Raw genomic sequence first — 17132 nt, 5'->3', positions numbered from 1 at the left:
ACCGAATTTGAAAAACATTCACCCCCCTCACAGTGAGAGGACATCGAGAAATTAGCTATTCAGACTACACTCATCTTTTGTACCAGGCTGTAAACATGTTTATTAATGCTGCAAAGATCGTCTTTTCCCCATTCATGTGTATGTGACTTCCGGTACTTCCGGAGCCAGCCTCAAGCGGATCCTCGATGAACTGCAGCTTTTAACACTTCTGCATTGGACTCATATTTTTAGACCGGAGGTTACTGCTTAGACCCGACAATATGTCCATGTCATTTGACCCCGCGATATAGATTCTCAGGTCATTTTGACCTCTCAATATATATTCTCATGTCGTTTTGAACCCGCGATATACTGCCGGGTCATATTGACCCCGCAATATACTGCCGGGTCATATTGACCCCGCAATATATTGTCGGGTCATATTGACCCCGCAATATATTGTCCGGTCATTGTGACCCCGCAATATATATTCTTGGGTATTATTGTCACTCTGTTTGATCATAATTGTGATTCCCCCGTCCATTAAACCAATGTTCTGAGATTTGGGTCCAGTACACACATTTGGTTATACACCACCTTACACCACCTTACACCACCTTACACCACCTTACACCACCTTACACCACCTTACACCACCTTACACCACCTTACACCACCTTACACCACCTTACACCACCTTACACCACCTTACACCACCTTACACCACCTTACACCACCTTACACCACCTTACACCACCTTACACCACCTTACACCACCTTACACCACCTTACACCACCTTACACCACCTTACACCACCTTACACCACCTTACACCACCTTACACCACCTTACACCACCTTACACCACCTTACACCACCTTACACCACCTTACACCACCTTACACCACCTTACACCACCTTACACCACCTTACACCACCTTACACCACCTTACACCACCTTACACCACCTTACACCACCTTACACCACCTTACACCACCTTACACCACCTTACACCACCTTACACCACCTTACACCACCTTACACCACCTTACACCACCTTACACCACCTTACACCACCTTACACCACCTTACACCACCTTACACCACCTTACACCACCTTACACCACCTTACACCACCTTACACCACCTTACACCACCTTACACCACCTTACACCACCTTACACCACCTTACACCACCTTACACCACCTTACACCACCTTACACCACCTTACACCACCTTACACCACCTTACACCACCTTACACCACCTTACACCACCTTACACCACCTTACACCACCTTACACCACCTTACACCACCTTACACCACCTTACACCACCTTACACCACCTTACACCACCTTACACCACCTTACACCACCTTACACCACCTTACACCACCTTACACCACCTTACACCACCTTACACCACCTTACACCACCTTACACCACCTTACACCACCTTACACCACCTTACACCACCTTACACCACCTTACACCACCTTACACCACCTTACACCACCTTACACCACCTTACACCACCTTACACCACCTTACACCACCTTACACCACCTTACACCACCTTACACCACCTTACACCACCTTACACCACCTTACACCACCTTACACCACCTTACACCACCTTACACCACCTTACACCACCTTACACCACCTTACACCACCTTACACCACCTTACACCACCTTACACCACCTTACACCACCTTACACCACCTTACACCACCTTACACCACCTTACACCACCTTACACCACCTTACACCACCTTACACCACCTTACACCACCTTACACCACCTTACACCACCTTACACCACCTTACACCACCTTACACCACCTTACACCACCTTACACCACCTTACACCACCTTACACCACCTTACACCACCTTACACCACCTTACACCACCTTACACCACCTTACACCACCTTACACCACCTTACACCACCTTACACCACCTTACACCACCTTACACCACCTTACACCACCTTACACCACCTTACACCACCTTACACCACCTTACACCACCTTACACCACCTTACACCACCTTACACCACCTTACACCACCTTACACCACCTTACACCACCTTACACCACCTTACACCACCTTACACCACCTTACACCACCTTACACCACCTTACACCACCTTACACCACCTTACACCACCTTACACCACCTTACACCACCTTACACCACCTTACACCACCTTACACCACCTTACACCACCTTACACCACCTTACACCACCTTACACCACCTTACACCACCCCTTACACCACCTTACACCACCTTACACCACCTTACACCACCTTACACCACCTTACACCACCTTACACCACCTTACACCACCTTACACCACCTTACACCACCTTACACCACCTTACACCACCTTACACCACCTTACACCACCTTACACCACCTTACACCACCTTACACCACCTTACACCACCTTACACCACCTTACACCACCTTACACCACCTTACACCACCTTACACCACCTTACACCACCTTACACCACCTTACACCACCTTACACCACCTTACACCACCTTACACCACCTTACACCACCTTACACCACCTTACACCACCTTACACCACCTTACACCACCTTACACCACCTTACACCACCTTACACCACCTTACACCACCTTACACCACCTTACACCACCTTACACCACCTTACACCACCTTACACCACCTTACACCACCTTACACCACCTTACACCACCTTACACCACCTTACACCACCTTACACCACCTTACACCACCTTACACCACCTTACACCACCTTACACCACCTTACACCACCTTACACCACCTTACACCACCTTACACCACCTTACACCACCTTACACCACCTTACACCACCTTACACCACCTTACACCACCTTACACCACCTTACACCACCTTACACCACCTTACACCACCTTACACCACCTTACACCACCTTACACCACCTTACACCACCTTACACCACCTTACACCACCTTACACCACCTTACACCACCTTACACCACCTTACACCACCTTACACCACCTTACACCACCTTACACCACCTTACACCACCTTACACCACCTTACACCACCTTACACCACCTTACACCACCTTACACCACCTTACACCACCTTACACCACCTTACACCACCTTACACCACCTTACACCACCTTACACCACCTTACACCACCTTACACCACCTTACACCACCTTACACCACCTTACACCACCTTACACCACCTTACACCACCTTACACCACCTTACACCACCTTACACCACCTTACACCACCTTACACCACCTTACACCACCTTACACCACCTTACACCACCTTACACCACCTTACACCACCTTACACCACCTTACACCACCTTACACCACCTTACACCACCTTACACCACCTTACACCACCTTACACCACCTTACACCACCTTACACCACCTTACACCACCTTACACCACCTTACACCACCTTACACCACCTTACACCACCTTACACCACCTTACACCACCTTACACCACCTTACACCACCTTACACCACCTTACACCACCTTACACCACCTTACACCACCTTACACCACCTTACACCACCTTACACCACCTTACACCACCTTACACCACCTTACACCACCTTACACCACCTTACACCACCTTACACCACCTTACACCACCTTACACCACCTTACACCACCTTACACCACCTTACACCACCTTACACCACCTTACACCACCTTACACCACCTTACACCACCTTACACCACCTTACACCACCTTACACCACCTTACACCACCTTACACCACCTTACACCACCTTACACCACCTTACACCACCTTACACCACCTTACACCACCTTACACCACCTTACACCACCTTACACCACCTTACACCACCTTACACCACCTTACACCACCTTACACCACCTTACACCACCTTACACCACCTTACACCACCTTACACCACCTTACACCACCTTACACCACCTTACACCACCTTACACCACCTTACACCACCTTACACACCTTACACCACCTTACACCACCTTACACCACCTTACACCACCTTACACCACCTTACACCACCTTACACCACCTTACACCACCTTACACCACCTTACACCACCTTACACCACCTTACACCACCTTACACCACCTTACACCACCTTACACCACCTTACACCACCTTACACCACCTTACACCACCTTACACCACCTTACACCACCTTACACCACCTTACACCACCTTACACCACCTTACACCACCTTACACCACCTTACACCACCTTACACCACCTTACACCACCTTACACCACCTTACACCACCTTACACCACCTTACACCACCTTACACCACCTTACACCACCTTACACCACCTTACACCACCTTACACCACCTTACACCACCTTACACCACCTTACACCACCTTACACCACCTTACACCACCTTACACCACCTTACACCACCTTACACCACCTTACACCACCTTACACCACCTTACACCACCTTACACCACCTTACACCACCTTACACCACCTTACACCACCTTACACCACCTTACACCACCTTACACCACCTTACACCACCTTACACCACCTTACACCACCTTACACCACCTTACACCACCTTACACCACCTTACACCACCTTACACCACCTTACACCACCTTACACCACCTTACACCACCTTACACCACCTTACACCACCTTACACCACCTTACACCACCTTACACCACCTTACACCACCTTACACCACCTTACACCACCTTACACCACCTTACACCACCTTACACCACCTTACACCACCTTACACCACCTTACACCACCTTACACCACCTTACACCACCTTACACCACCTTACACCACCTTACACCACCTTACACCACCTTACACCACCTTACACCACCTTACACCACCTTACACCACCTTACACCACCTTACACCACCTTACACCACCTTACACCACCTTACACCACCTTACACCACCTTACACCACCTTACACCACCTTACACCACCTTACACCACCTTACACCACCTTACACCACCTTACACCACCTTACACCACCTTACACCACCTTACACCACCTTACACCACCTTACACCACCTTACACCACCTTACACCACCTTACACCACCTTACACCACCTTACACCACCTTACACCACCTTACACCACCTTACACCACCTTACACCACCTTACACCACCTTACACCACCTTACACCACCTTACACCACCTTACACCACCTTACACCACCTTACACCACCTTACACCACCTTACACCACCTTACACCACCTTACACCACCTTACACCACCTTACACCACCTTACACCACCTTACACCACCTTACACCACCTTACACCACCTTACACCACCTTACACCACCTTACACCACCTTACACCACCTTACACCACCTTACACCACCTTACACCACCTTACACCACCTTACACCACCTTACACCACCTTACACCACCTTACACCACCTTACACCACCTTACACCACCTTACACCACCTTACACCACCTTACACCACCTTACACCACCTTACACCACCTTACACCACCTTACACCACCTTACACCACCTTACACCACCTTACACCACCTTACACCACCTTACACCACCTTACACCACCTTACACCACCTTACACCACCTTACACCACCTTACACCACCTTACACCACCTTACACCACCTTACACCACCTTACACCACCTTACACCACCTTACACCACCTTACACCACCTTACACACCTTACACCACCTTACACCACCTTACACCACCTTACACCACCTTACACCACCTTACACCACCTTACACCACCTTACACCGGGGGTCCGTTTTTCTTCCAGCCATTTTCCCATCTGCTTTTTCACCTGTTTGAGGTGAATTCATGGCTTTTGTCCTGCTCCTTCCTGCCTGCTCCTCCTTCTGTCCCTTCCACATTCCTGCCTCATCCTTGTACTGTTCCTGCCTCAACCTTGTACTGTCCCTGCCTCAACCTTGTACTGTCCCTGCCTCAACCTTGAACTCTCCCTACACTGGACTTGAACCCTGTACCTTTGAACTGTAAGCAAGCAGCCATATCTACAACGCCACTGAGCTAGCTGGCAGTGATTTTCTTTTTTGTTCTACTCGTTCTAGAAGTTTTTTATTAGAACAGCTCAAACACATTGTGAGGAAACTGTTTTAGTTTCATCTCACATTGGAAACCCTGTGTGGGAACCCACAACTGTCAGACATAAAGGTTGCAGCACTTTCAATCACACCACAGGCTGGCTTTTGCAAAAGTAAGGTCACTCAGGCAGCCCTATAGTGTGATGGAAAGGGCTCCTGCCTTTCACTCTGATGGTTGTGGGTTCAAATCCCAGCACGGGCTTCCAATGTGAGTTAAAATTGAAACAGTTTCCTCACTATGTGTTTGAGCATATATTTTGTACGACTACAACAAGGTGGTTGTATGAAAAAACCTCAAAAGGCCATCACTGCCAGGCAGCTCTGTGGTGTTTTGGATGTGGCAGCTGCCTTTCCACGCAAGGATCCTGGGCAGTGTTTTGGATATGAGTGCTACCTTTCACTTTGATGGTTGGGGGTTCAAATCCAACTGAGGGCTTTAAATGTGAGGTGAAAATGAAACAGGTTCCTCACAATGTGGTTGAGCTGTACTTTTAAACAACTACAACTAGGTGGTTGAATGAAAAGACCTAAAAAAGCCATCACTGCCAGGCAGCTCTGTGGTGTTGTAGATATGACAGTCACATTTCCATTCAAGGGTCCCCAACTCGAATCCCTGACATGGACTGCCCATGGGAGATGGAATTAGAACACTTTTCTCAAACTGTTATAATAACTGTGCTTTTGAAGTACGATCTACAAATGGTACAATGAAAAAGAGCAGCAAAAGTAAGCTCATCCAAGCAGTTCTGTAGTGTGATGGAAATGACTCCTGCCTCTCACTCTGATGGTTGTGGGTTCAAATCCCAGAACAGGCCTCCAATGTGACTTAAAATTGAAACAGTTTCCTCACTATGTGTTTGAGCATTTATTTTGTACACCTACAACAAGGTGGTTGAATGAAAAAACCTCAAAAGGCCATCACTGCCAGGCAGCTCTGTAGTGTTTTTGATATGGCCGCTGCCTTTCCATGCAAGGATCCTGGGCTCAAATCCCTGACATGGACTGCCAATGGGACATGAAATTAGGACACTTTACTCTCACTGTTATAATAACTGTGCTTTTGAAGTATGATCTACAAATGGTAGAATGAAAAAGAGCTGCAAAAGTAATCCTATCCAAGCAGCCTTCTTGTGTGATGGAAAGTGCTCCAGCCTTTCACTCTGATAGTTGTAGGTTCAAATCCCAGTATGGGCTTCAAATGTATGGTGAAAATGAAACAGGTTCCTCACGTTGTGGTTGAGCTGTACTTTTAAACAACTACAACAAAGTGGTTGAAGGAAAGGACCAGTAAAAGCAATCACTGCCAGGCAGCTCCTTGGTGTTTTGGATATGAGTGCTACCTTTCACTTTGATGGTTGGGGGTTCAAATCCAACTGAGGGCTTTAAATGTGAGGTGAAAATGAAACAGGTTCCTCACAGTGTGGTTGAGCTGTACTTTTAAACAACTACAACTAGGTGGTTAAATGAGAAGATCTAAAAAAGCCATCACTGCAAGGCAGCTCTGTGGTGTTGTGGATATGGCCGCTGCCTTTCCATGCAAGGATCCTGGGCTCAAATCCCTGGCATGGACTGCCAATGGGACATGAAATTAGGACACTTTACTCTCACTGTTATAATAACTGTGCTTTTGAAGTATGATCTACAAATGGTAGAATGAAAAAGAGTGGCAAAAGTAAGCTCATCCAAGCAGTTCTGTAGTGTGATGGAAAGGGCTCCTGCCTTTCTCTCTGATGGTTGTGGGTTCAAATCCCAGTAAGGGCTTCCAATGTGAGGTGAGAATGAATGAGGTTCCTCACAATGTGTTTAAGCAGTTCTTTTAAAGAACTATAACAAAGTGGTTGAAGGAAAAGACCTAAAAAGGCAATCACTGCTAGTCGGGACACTTTACTCTCACTCTTATAATAACTGTGCTTTTGAAGTACAATATACAAATGGTGAAATGAAAAAGAGCTGCAAAAGTAAGCTCATCCAAGCAGTTCTGTAGTGTACTGGAAAGGGCTCCTGCCTTTCACTCTGATGGTTGTGGGTTCAAATCCCAGTACGGTCTTCCAGTGTGAGTTAAAATTGAAACAGTTTCCTCACAGTGTGGTTGAGCATTTATTTTGTACAACTACAACAAGGTGGTTGAATGAAAAAACCTAAAAAGGCCATCACTGCCAGGCAGCTCTGTGGTGTTTTGGATGTGGCCGCTGCCTTTCCATGCAAGGATCCTGGGCTCAAATCCCTGGCATGGACTGCCAATGGTACTTGAAATTAGGACACTTTACTCTCACTGTTATAATAACTGTGCTTTTGAAGTATGATCTACAAATGGTAGAATGAAAAAGAGCTGCAAAAGTAAACCTATCCAAGCAGCCTTCTAGTGTGATGGAAAGTGCTCCAGCCTTTCACTCTGATAGTTGTAGGTTCAAATCCCAGTACGGGCTTCAAATGTAAGGTGAAAATGAAACAGGTTCCTCACGTTGTGGTTGAGCTGTACTTTTAAACAACTACAACAAAGTGGTTGAAGGAAAAGACCAGTAAAAGCAATCACCGCCAGGCAGCTCCTTGGTGTTTTGGATATGAGTGCTACCTTTCACTTTGATGGTTGAGGTTTCAAATCCAACTGAGGGCTTTAAATGTGAGGTGAAAATGAAACAGGTTCCTCACAGTGTGGTTGAGCTGTACTTTTAAACAACTACAACTAGGTGGTTGAATGAAAAAACCTCAAAAGGCCATCACTGCCAGGCAGCTCTGTGGTGTTTTGGATATGGCCGCTGCCTTTCCATGCAAGGATCCTGGGCTCAAATCCCTGGCATGGACTGCCAATGGGACATGAAATTAGGACACTTTACTCTCACTGTTATAATAACTGTGCTTTCGAAGTATGATCTACAAATGGTAGAATGAAAAAGAGCGGCAAAAGTAAGCTCATCCAAGCAGTTCTGTAGTGTGATGGAAAGGGCTCCTGCCTTTCCCTCTGATGGTTATGGGTTCAAATCCCAGTAAGGGCTTCCAATGTGAGGTGAGAATGAATGAGGTTCCTCACAATGTGTTCAAGCAGTTATTTTAAAGAACTATAACAAAGTGGTTGACGGAAAAGACCTAAAAAGGCAATCACTGCTAGTCGGGACACTTTACTCTCACTCTTATAATAACTGTGCTTTTGAAGTACAATATACAAATGGTGAAATGAAAAAGAGCTGCAAAAGTAAGCTCATCCAAGCAGTTCTGTAGTGTACTGGAAAGGGCTCCTGCCTTTCACTCTGATGGTTGTGGGTTCAAATCCCAGTACGGGCTTCCAGTGTGAGTTAAAATTGAAACAGTTTCCTCACTATGTGGTTGAGCATTTATTTTGTACAACTACAACAAGGTGGTTGAATGAAAAAACCTCAAAAGGCCATCACTGCCGGTTAGCTCTGTGGTGTTTTGGATATGGCAGCTGCCTTTCCATGCAAGGATCCTGGGCTCAAATCCCTGACATGGACTGCCAATGGGACTTGAAATTAGGACACTTTACTCTCACTATTAAAATAACTGTGCTTTTGAAGTATGATCTACAAATGGTAGAATGAATAAGAGCGGCAAAAGTAAGCTCATCCAAGCAGCCTTCTAGTGTGATGGAAAGGGCTCCTGCCTTTCACTCTGACAGTTGTGGATTCAAATCCCAGTATGGGCTTCCAATGTGAGGTGAGAATGAATGAGGTTCCTCACAATGTGTTTGAGCAGTTCTTTTAAACAACTACAACAACGTGGTTGAATGAAAAGACCAGTATAAGCAATCACTGCCAGGCAGCTCTTTGGTGTTTTGGATATGAGTGCTACCTTTCACTTTGACTGTTGTGGGTTCAAATCCAACTGAGGGCTTTAAATGTGAGGTGAAAATGAAACAGGTTCCTCACAATGTGGTTGAGCTGTACTTTTAAACAACTACAACTAGGTGGTTGAATGAAAAGATCTAAAAAAGCCATCACTTCCAGGCAGCTCTGTGGTGTTGTGGATATGGCCGCTGCCTTTCCATGCAAGGATCCTGGGCTCAAATCCCTGGCATGGACTGCCAATGGGACATGAAATTAGGACACTTTACTCTCACTGTTATAATAACTGTGCTTTTGAAGTATGATCTACAAATGGTAGAATGAAAAAGAGCTGCAAAAGTAAGCTCATCCAAGCAGTTCTGTAGTGTGATGGAAAGGGCTCCTGCCTTTCCCTCTGATGGTTGTGGGTTCAAATCCCAGTAAGGGCTTCCAATGTGAAGTGAGAATGAATGAGGTTGCTCACAATGTGTTGGAGCAGTTCTTTTAAAGAACTATAACAAAGTGGTTGAAGGAAAAGACCTAAAAAGGCAATCACTGCTAGTCAGGACACTTTACTCTCACTCTTATAATAACTGTGCTTTTGAAGTACAATATACAAATGGTGAAATGAAAATGAGCTGCAAAAGTAAGCTCATCCAAGCAGTTCTGTAGTGTACTGGAAAGGGCTCCTGCCTTTCACTCTGATGGTTGTGGGTTCAAATCCCAGTACGGGCTTCCAGTGTGAGTTAAAATTGAAACAGTTTCCTCACTATATGGTTGAGCATTTATTTTGTACAACTAAAACAAGGTGGTTGAATGAAAAAACCTCAAAAGGCCATCACTGCCAGGCAGCTCTGTGGTGTTTTGGATGTGGCCGCTGCCTTTCCATGCAAGGATCCTGGGCTCAAATCCCTGACATGGACTGCCAATGGGACTTGAAATTAGGACACTTTACTCTCACTGTTATAATAACTGTGCTTTTGAAGTACAATCTACAAATGGTAGAATGAATTGAGCTGCAAAAGTAACCCTATCCCAGCAGCCTTCTAGTGTGATGGAAAGTGCTCCAGCTTTTCATTGATTAGGGTTAGGGTTAGGGTTAGAACCAGAACCAAACTCATACAAACAGAACCAGAACCAAAGACAAGCAAACCCAACCAGAACCGAACCAGACCCGAACCAGAACCGAACCAGAACTGAACCAGAACTGTACCAGAACTGTACCGAACCAGAACCAAATTCAAGCAAACCGAACTAGAACCGAACCAGAACTGAACCAGAACCGAACCAGACCCGAACCAGAACCATACCAGAACCATACCAGAACCAAACTAGAACAGAACCGTACCAGAACTGTAACAGAACTGTACCAGAACTGTACCGAACCAGAACCAAACTCATACAAACAGAACCAGAACCAAAGACAAGCAAACCCAACCAGAACCGAACCAGACCTGAACCAGAACTGAACCAGAACTGTACCAGAACTGTACCAGAACTGTACCGAACCAGAACCGAATTCAAGCAAACCGAACCAGAACCGAACCAGAACCGAACCAGACCCGAACCAGAACCGTACCAGAACCAAACTAGAACAGAACCGTACCAGAACCGTACCAGAACTGTAACAGAACTGTACCAGAACTGTACCGAACCAGTACCGAACTCAAGCAAACAGAACCAGAACCGAACCAAACTCAAGCAAACATTTTTAATGTTTTCAGGTTGGCATTGAGAAAAATCAGATGCCTCAGCTTGGAAGGGCTGATCCGATTTCTCCTCTCAGTGAGTATTTGCCCGGTCTTCAAGAAGACTCTCTCTGAAGGAACAGATGAAGTCAGGATACACAGCCTCCCCTCCATCATCTGTATCCTATATCCTCACATGTGATTGGCCGCATGGCCGCCATGCTGACCAATCAAAACAAAGTTCTGCTGTGAGCAGAGCTGGGGCTGAGCACTGTGAGAGCTAAGCAGAGAAAGGAAAAAACTGGGAGCCGGCTCTCTCTAGATGCGAGCCGGCTCTCCTGATTCACTATAAAGCATCGGCTCTCAGAGCCTCATATTTGAGGTATCAGAATCAGAATCACAATCACCTGTATTGGCCAGGTATGCTTGAACTCACAAGGAACTTGACTTTGTAAACTGTGCTCTCTTTGTACAAGGCATAAGAATTAGACATACAAATAAAAAATAGAAATATAATAACAACATCAGCTATAAATACAAAAGAACAACAAATAGGCATGACTAATATGTACAGACTAAAATAATATGTATTTGCACCTAGGAGTTCTGCGTCGCAGAGTGTGTGATGTAATGCAATGTACCGCGACGTGACGTGATGTCGTGCTGGGTAATGAATCGTTAAGAAGAATCGACAACATTTGAGGTGTACGATTGCGATGGAATTGATCAATTGGAACCGGTTTTGGTCCCACCCCTAGTCTGAAGAGAACTCTTACAGGGACCTGTGTGTGTTTCTGCATGTTCAACAGAGGGACAGAGGTTCAACATGTGGTCCTGGGCCTCGTCGGTTACAGCAACCGGCCTGCAATCGGTCCTGTAAATAACATCCTGCCTGTCTCTAAAGAAAGCTTGTAACTTCACGAACAGAGAGAATAAGATTCATGTTTTTCTCTACAGCCTCGAAGCGTCTGTTTATTCTTCTCTTTCTCTGAGTCCGGGTTAAAGAGAACAACACCCACACTGTGACACTGTGAACACCCACAGACTCTCCTCTTTCCTGCCACCTACACACACACACACACACACACACACACACACACACACACACACACACACACAAAAACACACACTCACACTCACACACATGGTGCGAGGGTTGGAGAAGGTTAAGTAGAATTAAAAGCAGGAGCACAAAGAGCTGAGAGAGAAGAGACCTGACCGGCAGAGATCTGAACCTCAGCCGCCCACCGCTCTGACTCTTTTATTACCGCGGCGTCCCGCTGAAGGTCTCCGCTCATTGATTCAGCTCCATTCATGACTCGATCAATAGCACTTGATCAAGGTGCAGCGCCGAACGTCGAGCGGTAAATCAGACGCTTGCATGCTGAGTGGCTAACACTCCCTCCGTCCTGGTTCAGCCTCTTGTTGTTTTTCTCTCTAAATAAAGAGCAGCGAGCGTTCAGCTCGGCCTCGGGCTCAAAGAGGAAAACCATCAGAGAACCAGGAAACATCCAGAGAGGAGATAAAGGTTCTAACAGCTACAGGCTGAATATAAATGCTGTTTGATGTGTTAAAGGGAGCAGACAGGAGGTGGAAGGCTAACAGGGCACGATAACTATTTTTATCCACTTCACTTTAAGAAACAAGAATCTGAGTGCATGGGATGCTCAGGATCCTTCTCTGATTGGAGGAGAGAGCGGACACAAGGTGTCACAGTAGAGTGTACCTGATGTACCAGACTGACTCACTTACCTCTTTTCAACCAAGGGCGCTCAATTGAGAACCGTTTTTTCTTGTTTCGACTGCGAGTGAACCGGATCCCAGCCGGGAGAACCGGTTCCAGAGCGGCTCCAACTCTTTGCTGGTCTAGAACCGCGAACCGCTTACGTCAGGGGCGAGGGGCAAAGGGTGGGGTTGCCGTGATCACAAACCAAATGCGTTTCCTCCATTGTCCTGTAGCGAAACAATAAAAGAGACTTATGGATTCCAAGGCAAAGCAGTGGTCGGCCGAGGAGACAAGCTGCCGTTGTCCGCCATTGTTGTTGTTGTGAGGGAAAGCGGTCACGTAAATCTGACGCCATGATGTGCCTCTTCCACGGGCTCGAGCGGGTGGACAAACAAACGGGTGCCATGTTGGTTCACGAGTTCAACCAGCTCCAAACCAACCCGGTTCACGTTGGTGTGTGTGTATGTGTGTGTGTTCTGTCTGCACCTCTGGAGCTGATCTCGTCCTGCTTCATGCTCACCTTCCTCATCTTGTAGCTCTTGCTCCCTGTGTGTCTTTAGTTCTACTTCCTGCCCTCGTGCGTTTCCCTCCTCGTTAGTCTCACCTGTGTCCCGTGTCACACCTGAAGCTTATTATGCTGTGTGTATTAAGTTTCTCCTGTCATCTCTTGTGTTGTGCTCATGGTGATTTGGAAAGAAGTGTAGTTTCTTCATTATTTCATTTCAATCAGGAGAGACACAATTTGAATATTAAAGGTTATTTATTACAACTGATGAATGATGGAACTTGACAGAAATATTTGGCGTAAGGACTCTATGGGGATAATGTCATGAGCGTAGGATGTGTGAATTTGGCAGCTGAAGAAATCCCCCCTAGAGTCCAGACACTGGTGGCAGTGGTTGATGACCCAAGGAATGAAGATTCGCAGAGACCAGGTGGAGATGGGGAGCTGGAGGGGTGCGCACCATCAATGCAAGAAGGAACTAGCAGGAGAGAGAGACACATTTAAAAAGACTGCAGAGAGTTGATAGGCTGACGATAAGAGCGCGCCACTGAGCTATTGGATGACGCCGCTGCTTATTAGCCAATGACAGCTCCGGAGCGTGCAGCTGGAAGCGGGTGAGCTATTGAATGAGGGAGAGAGAGTTAGACAACTGCTGTGATTGCTTTATAGTCTTCCTGACTGAACTTTCGCTAGAGCTACATTAGTAGACCCTCTCACTGGCTGATTTTCATTTATAAATCTATTCTTGGACTTCTCCCCACATATTTATGTGTACACATGTGTAGAAACTTCAGCCGATATGGCCTGCGCTCTCACGACATCATACAGTTGCAGGTCCCGAGAGTCAGAGCTGAACTGGGCAAAAAGGCTTTAAAATTTTCAGCCCTGTTTACCTGGAATGATGTGCAGAAGGACTTGAAACTGACACATCTTGTAACTCTGGGGGAATTTAAGTCACTCATAAAAGACAGAGAAATGAACAAGCTCCATTGGATCCTGTGATTGCACTGTGTAATCATGTAACCATGTGAAACTGTGACCGTATTCTATTTGTGTTGTTTTGTGTGCTTGTTGTGTGTTGTAACCTATTTTGTGCTGCCGTCTTGGTCAGGTCACTCTTGTAAAAGAGGTTTTAATTCTCAATGAGTCTCTTACCTGGTTAAAGAAAGAAAGAAAGTTATTAAATTATTATTAGTCATTAAACCTTCTGATGTGTTCTCCCTCCGCTGTGAGAGGAAGTCTTCGTCCCTTCAGCTCCTGCAGTGAGCGCTGAGGCCCTGAGGCCCTGAGGCCCGCTCTCATTGGTCGGTTTAATTCAAACAGTGTTGACTCTTAAACTTTGGAGCGTCAGTGATTTTGAGTTTTTCACTCAATACAAAGTTTGTGTGTTTTTTCTTCTTCAGCTCGCTTTTCATTAAAAGATTTGATCTCCTGAACTTTTGATCGAAGCTTTGATTTCTGACTCAAACAGACGAGTGTTCAAATATTCAGAGGACTGGATGTCCTGTGCAGAACATCTTCCTCTCTTATCCCCACGGCTGCTGGGAATCTATTTCAGCTTTTTCTAATACAAAGACAGTTTCAGTGATATCCATCACAGAGGACAGAGACTGATAACACTGTACATCTGTGTGTTCAGTCTGTTCATACAGAGTGTGTGTGAGAGGAGACTGTTCTTATTAACAGAGTGTAAACAGCGTGCTTTATTGGAGGCTTTGAGGAATAAACACAGACGGATTCTTAAAGTTATTCAAGTCACAGTTCAAACTGCAGAAGGTTTTTATTTCCTCTGAAAAACAGAAGCTCCAAACCCAGGACAATATTCCAGTTTCTAAAACGTCACCTTCAAACCGTTCAGTGTTTAAACTAAACTATCTGGTTCATGAAGCTGAAATAACCAAGAGGAGGAGATGTGAGAACGACCTTTAGTATTTCAGATCTTTGACTAAATCAAACATAGGCCTATCTTTCTGATATTTGCACCTTGAGCTGTGATTTCTTATTATAACGTTATTTCCCAGTATCTAGACCGTGCTGTGGACTGGTTCATTACCTGTCCAGCAGACTCCAGTTCACCAAACCAAGACACCTTATTCATTGAGTTTCCACTGGAGCCTGTTGATGGCGTTGTGGTCAAAGGTCACGTGACCAGGGGCGCCGCCAGGGATTTTGGGCCCCATGAAAAAATATCACATTGGGCCCCATCACCAAAGACCACAAGAACCCTGTGCAACTGCTGTCAGTCAGCATCAACATATCTGATTTGAAGGTATTATTTGAGTAATCTCTGTGACATTAAAACAGACTACATCACTCAATGCTTCAACCTGCCCAGCATCCAAAACAGACTATAGGCTGTAGCTTATGTAGCTTAGCTATAGCTTTGTTTTTAGAGGCTTTAGTAATAGTACAGATAGAGAGAGAAACAAGAGATTCCCACAGACCCCCTTCAATAATGCTAATTGACATGCTACGTTGCTCACCTTCTTGTTCATTGGGTTGGGGGGAGTTGTGGGGAGACAGTGCAACTGCTGACGTATCAGCTGCTGAGTCTGGTAGGGAGGGTGGGGAAACCCATTTAGTATAATTAGCTAAAACATAGTTCATCTGATTGTGGACATCAAACTAGCAAACAGGTTGATTTTAACCACTCACAGACTATACCAACATTTCTGTCAGGGTGTGCTCTCAACAGAGGGCCCCAGGAGCTGAGACGGAGACAAATTGAAGAGTACAGTCAATTTATTGTGGAGACAACTGAGGTAAAACAAAAATATCCAGGAAGCCAGCTCCAAGACGCCTGGTGAAAAACAGGTAGCAGGAGGATCGCTGCACACGGAGAGAAAAAACACAGCACGTCAGGCATGAGGGGAAAAAATTCTGATCTTTAGACACACTTGATGACTAAGTACTTGACGATTATAATCACCAGTGGCGAAGGAACAATCCGGCACTGAAGTGGCAGGAGGACCAGGTATTTGTAGTGCTGCTGATTCAGATCACTCACAGGTGTGTCTCCTGAGCCACACCTTCACCAAGCACACAGGAAGGAGGGGGCAAAGGCAGAGAGGAGGGTTAACACAACAGGGGAGAGAAGGCACTGCCACAGCCGTGACACTTTCCTGGAGAAAAACTGGGTGACATACTGTCGCCCTTTCTTCTCTCTCTCCTCTCTCTCCTTTCTTTCCCTCCTTTTCTGGGACCCAGACTTTGTCTTTCCAGACATTTTAGCTGCCTTTAGCGCACTCTGTGCAACTTCTGTCTGACTTCGGCACAG

General features: G+C 46.1%; 1 long non-coding RNA gene across 1 annotated transcript; it reads right to left on the bottom strand.

Moving 5' to 3' along the window:
- Positions 1-16579: 16579 nt before the first annotated feature.
- On the bottom strand, positions 16580-16905 carry LOC117806781. Its single transcript, XR_004629750.1, has 2 exons — positions 16785-16905; positions 16580-16684 (listed from the first exon to the last, which is right to left on the bottom strand). It is a non-coding gene; the product is annotated as an uncharacterized LOC117806781 (long non-coding RNA).
- Positions 16906-17132: the final 227 nt, after the last annotated feature.

This window comes from Notolabrus celidotus, chromosome 22, assembly GCF_009762535.1.
Source record: "Notolabrus celidotus isolate fNotCel1 chromosome 22, fNotCel1.pri, whole genome shotgun sequence".
Taxonomy (NCBI): Eukaryota; Metazoa; Chordata; class Actinopteri; order Labriformes; family Labridae; genus Notolabrus; species Notolabrus celidotus.
This window is presented reverse-complemented; position numbering and strand designations above follow the sequence as displayed.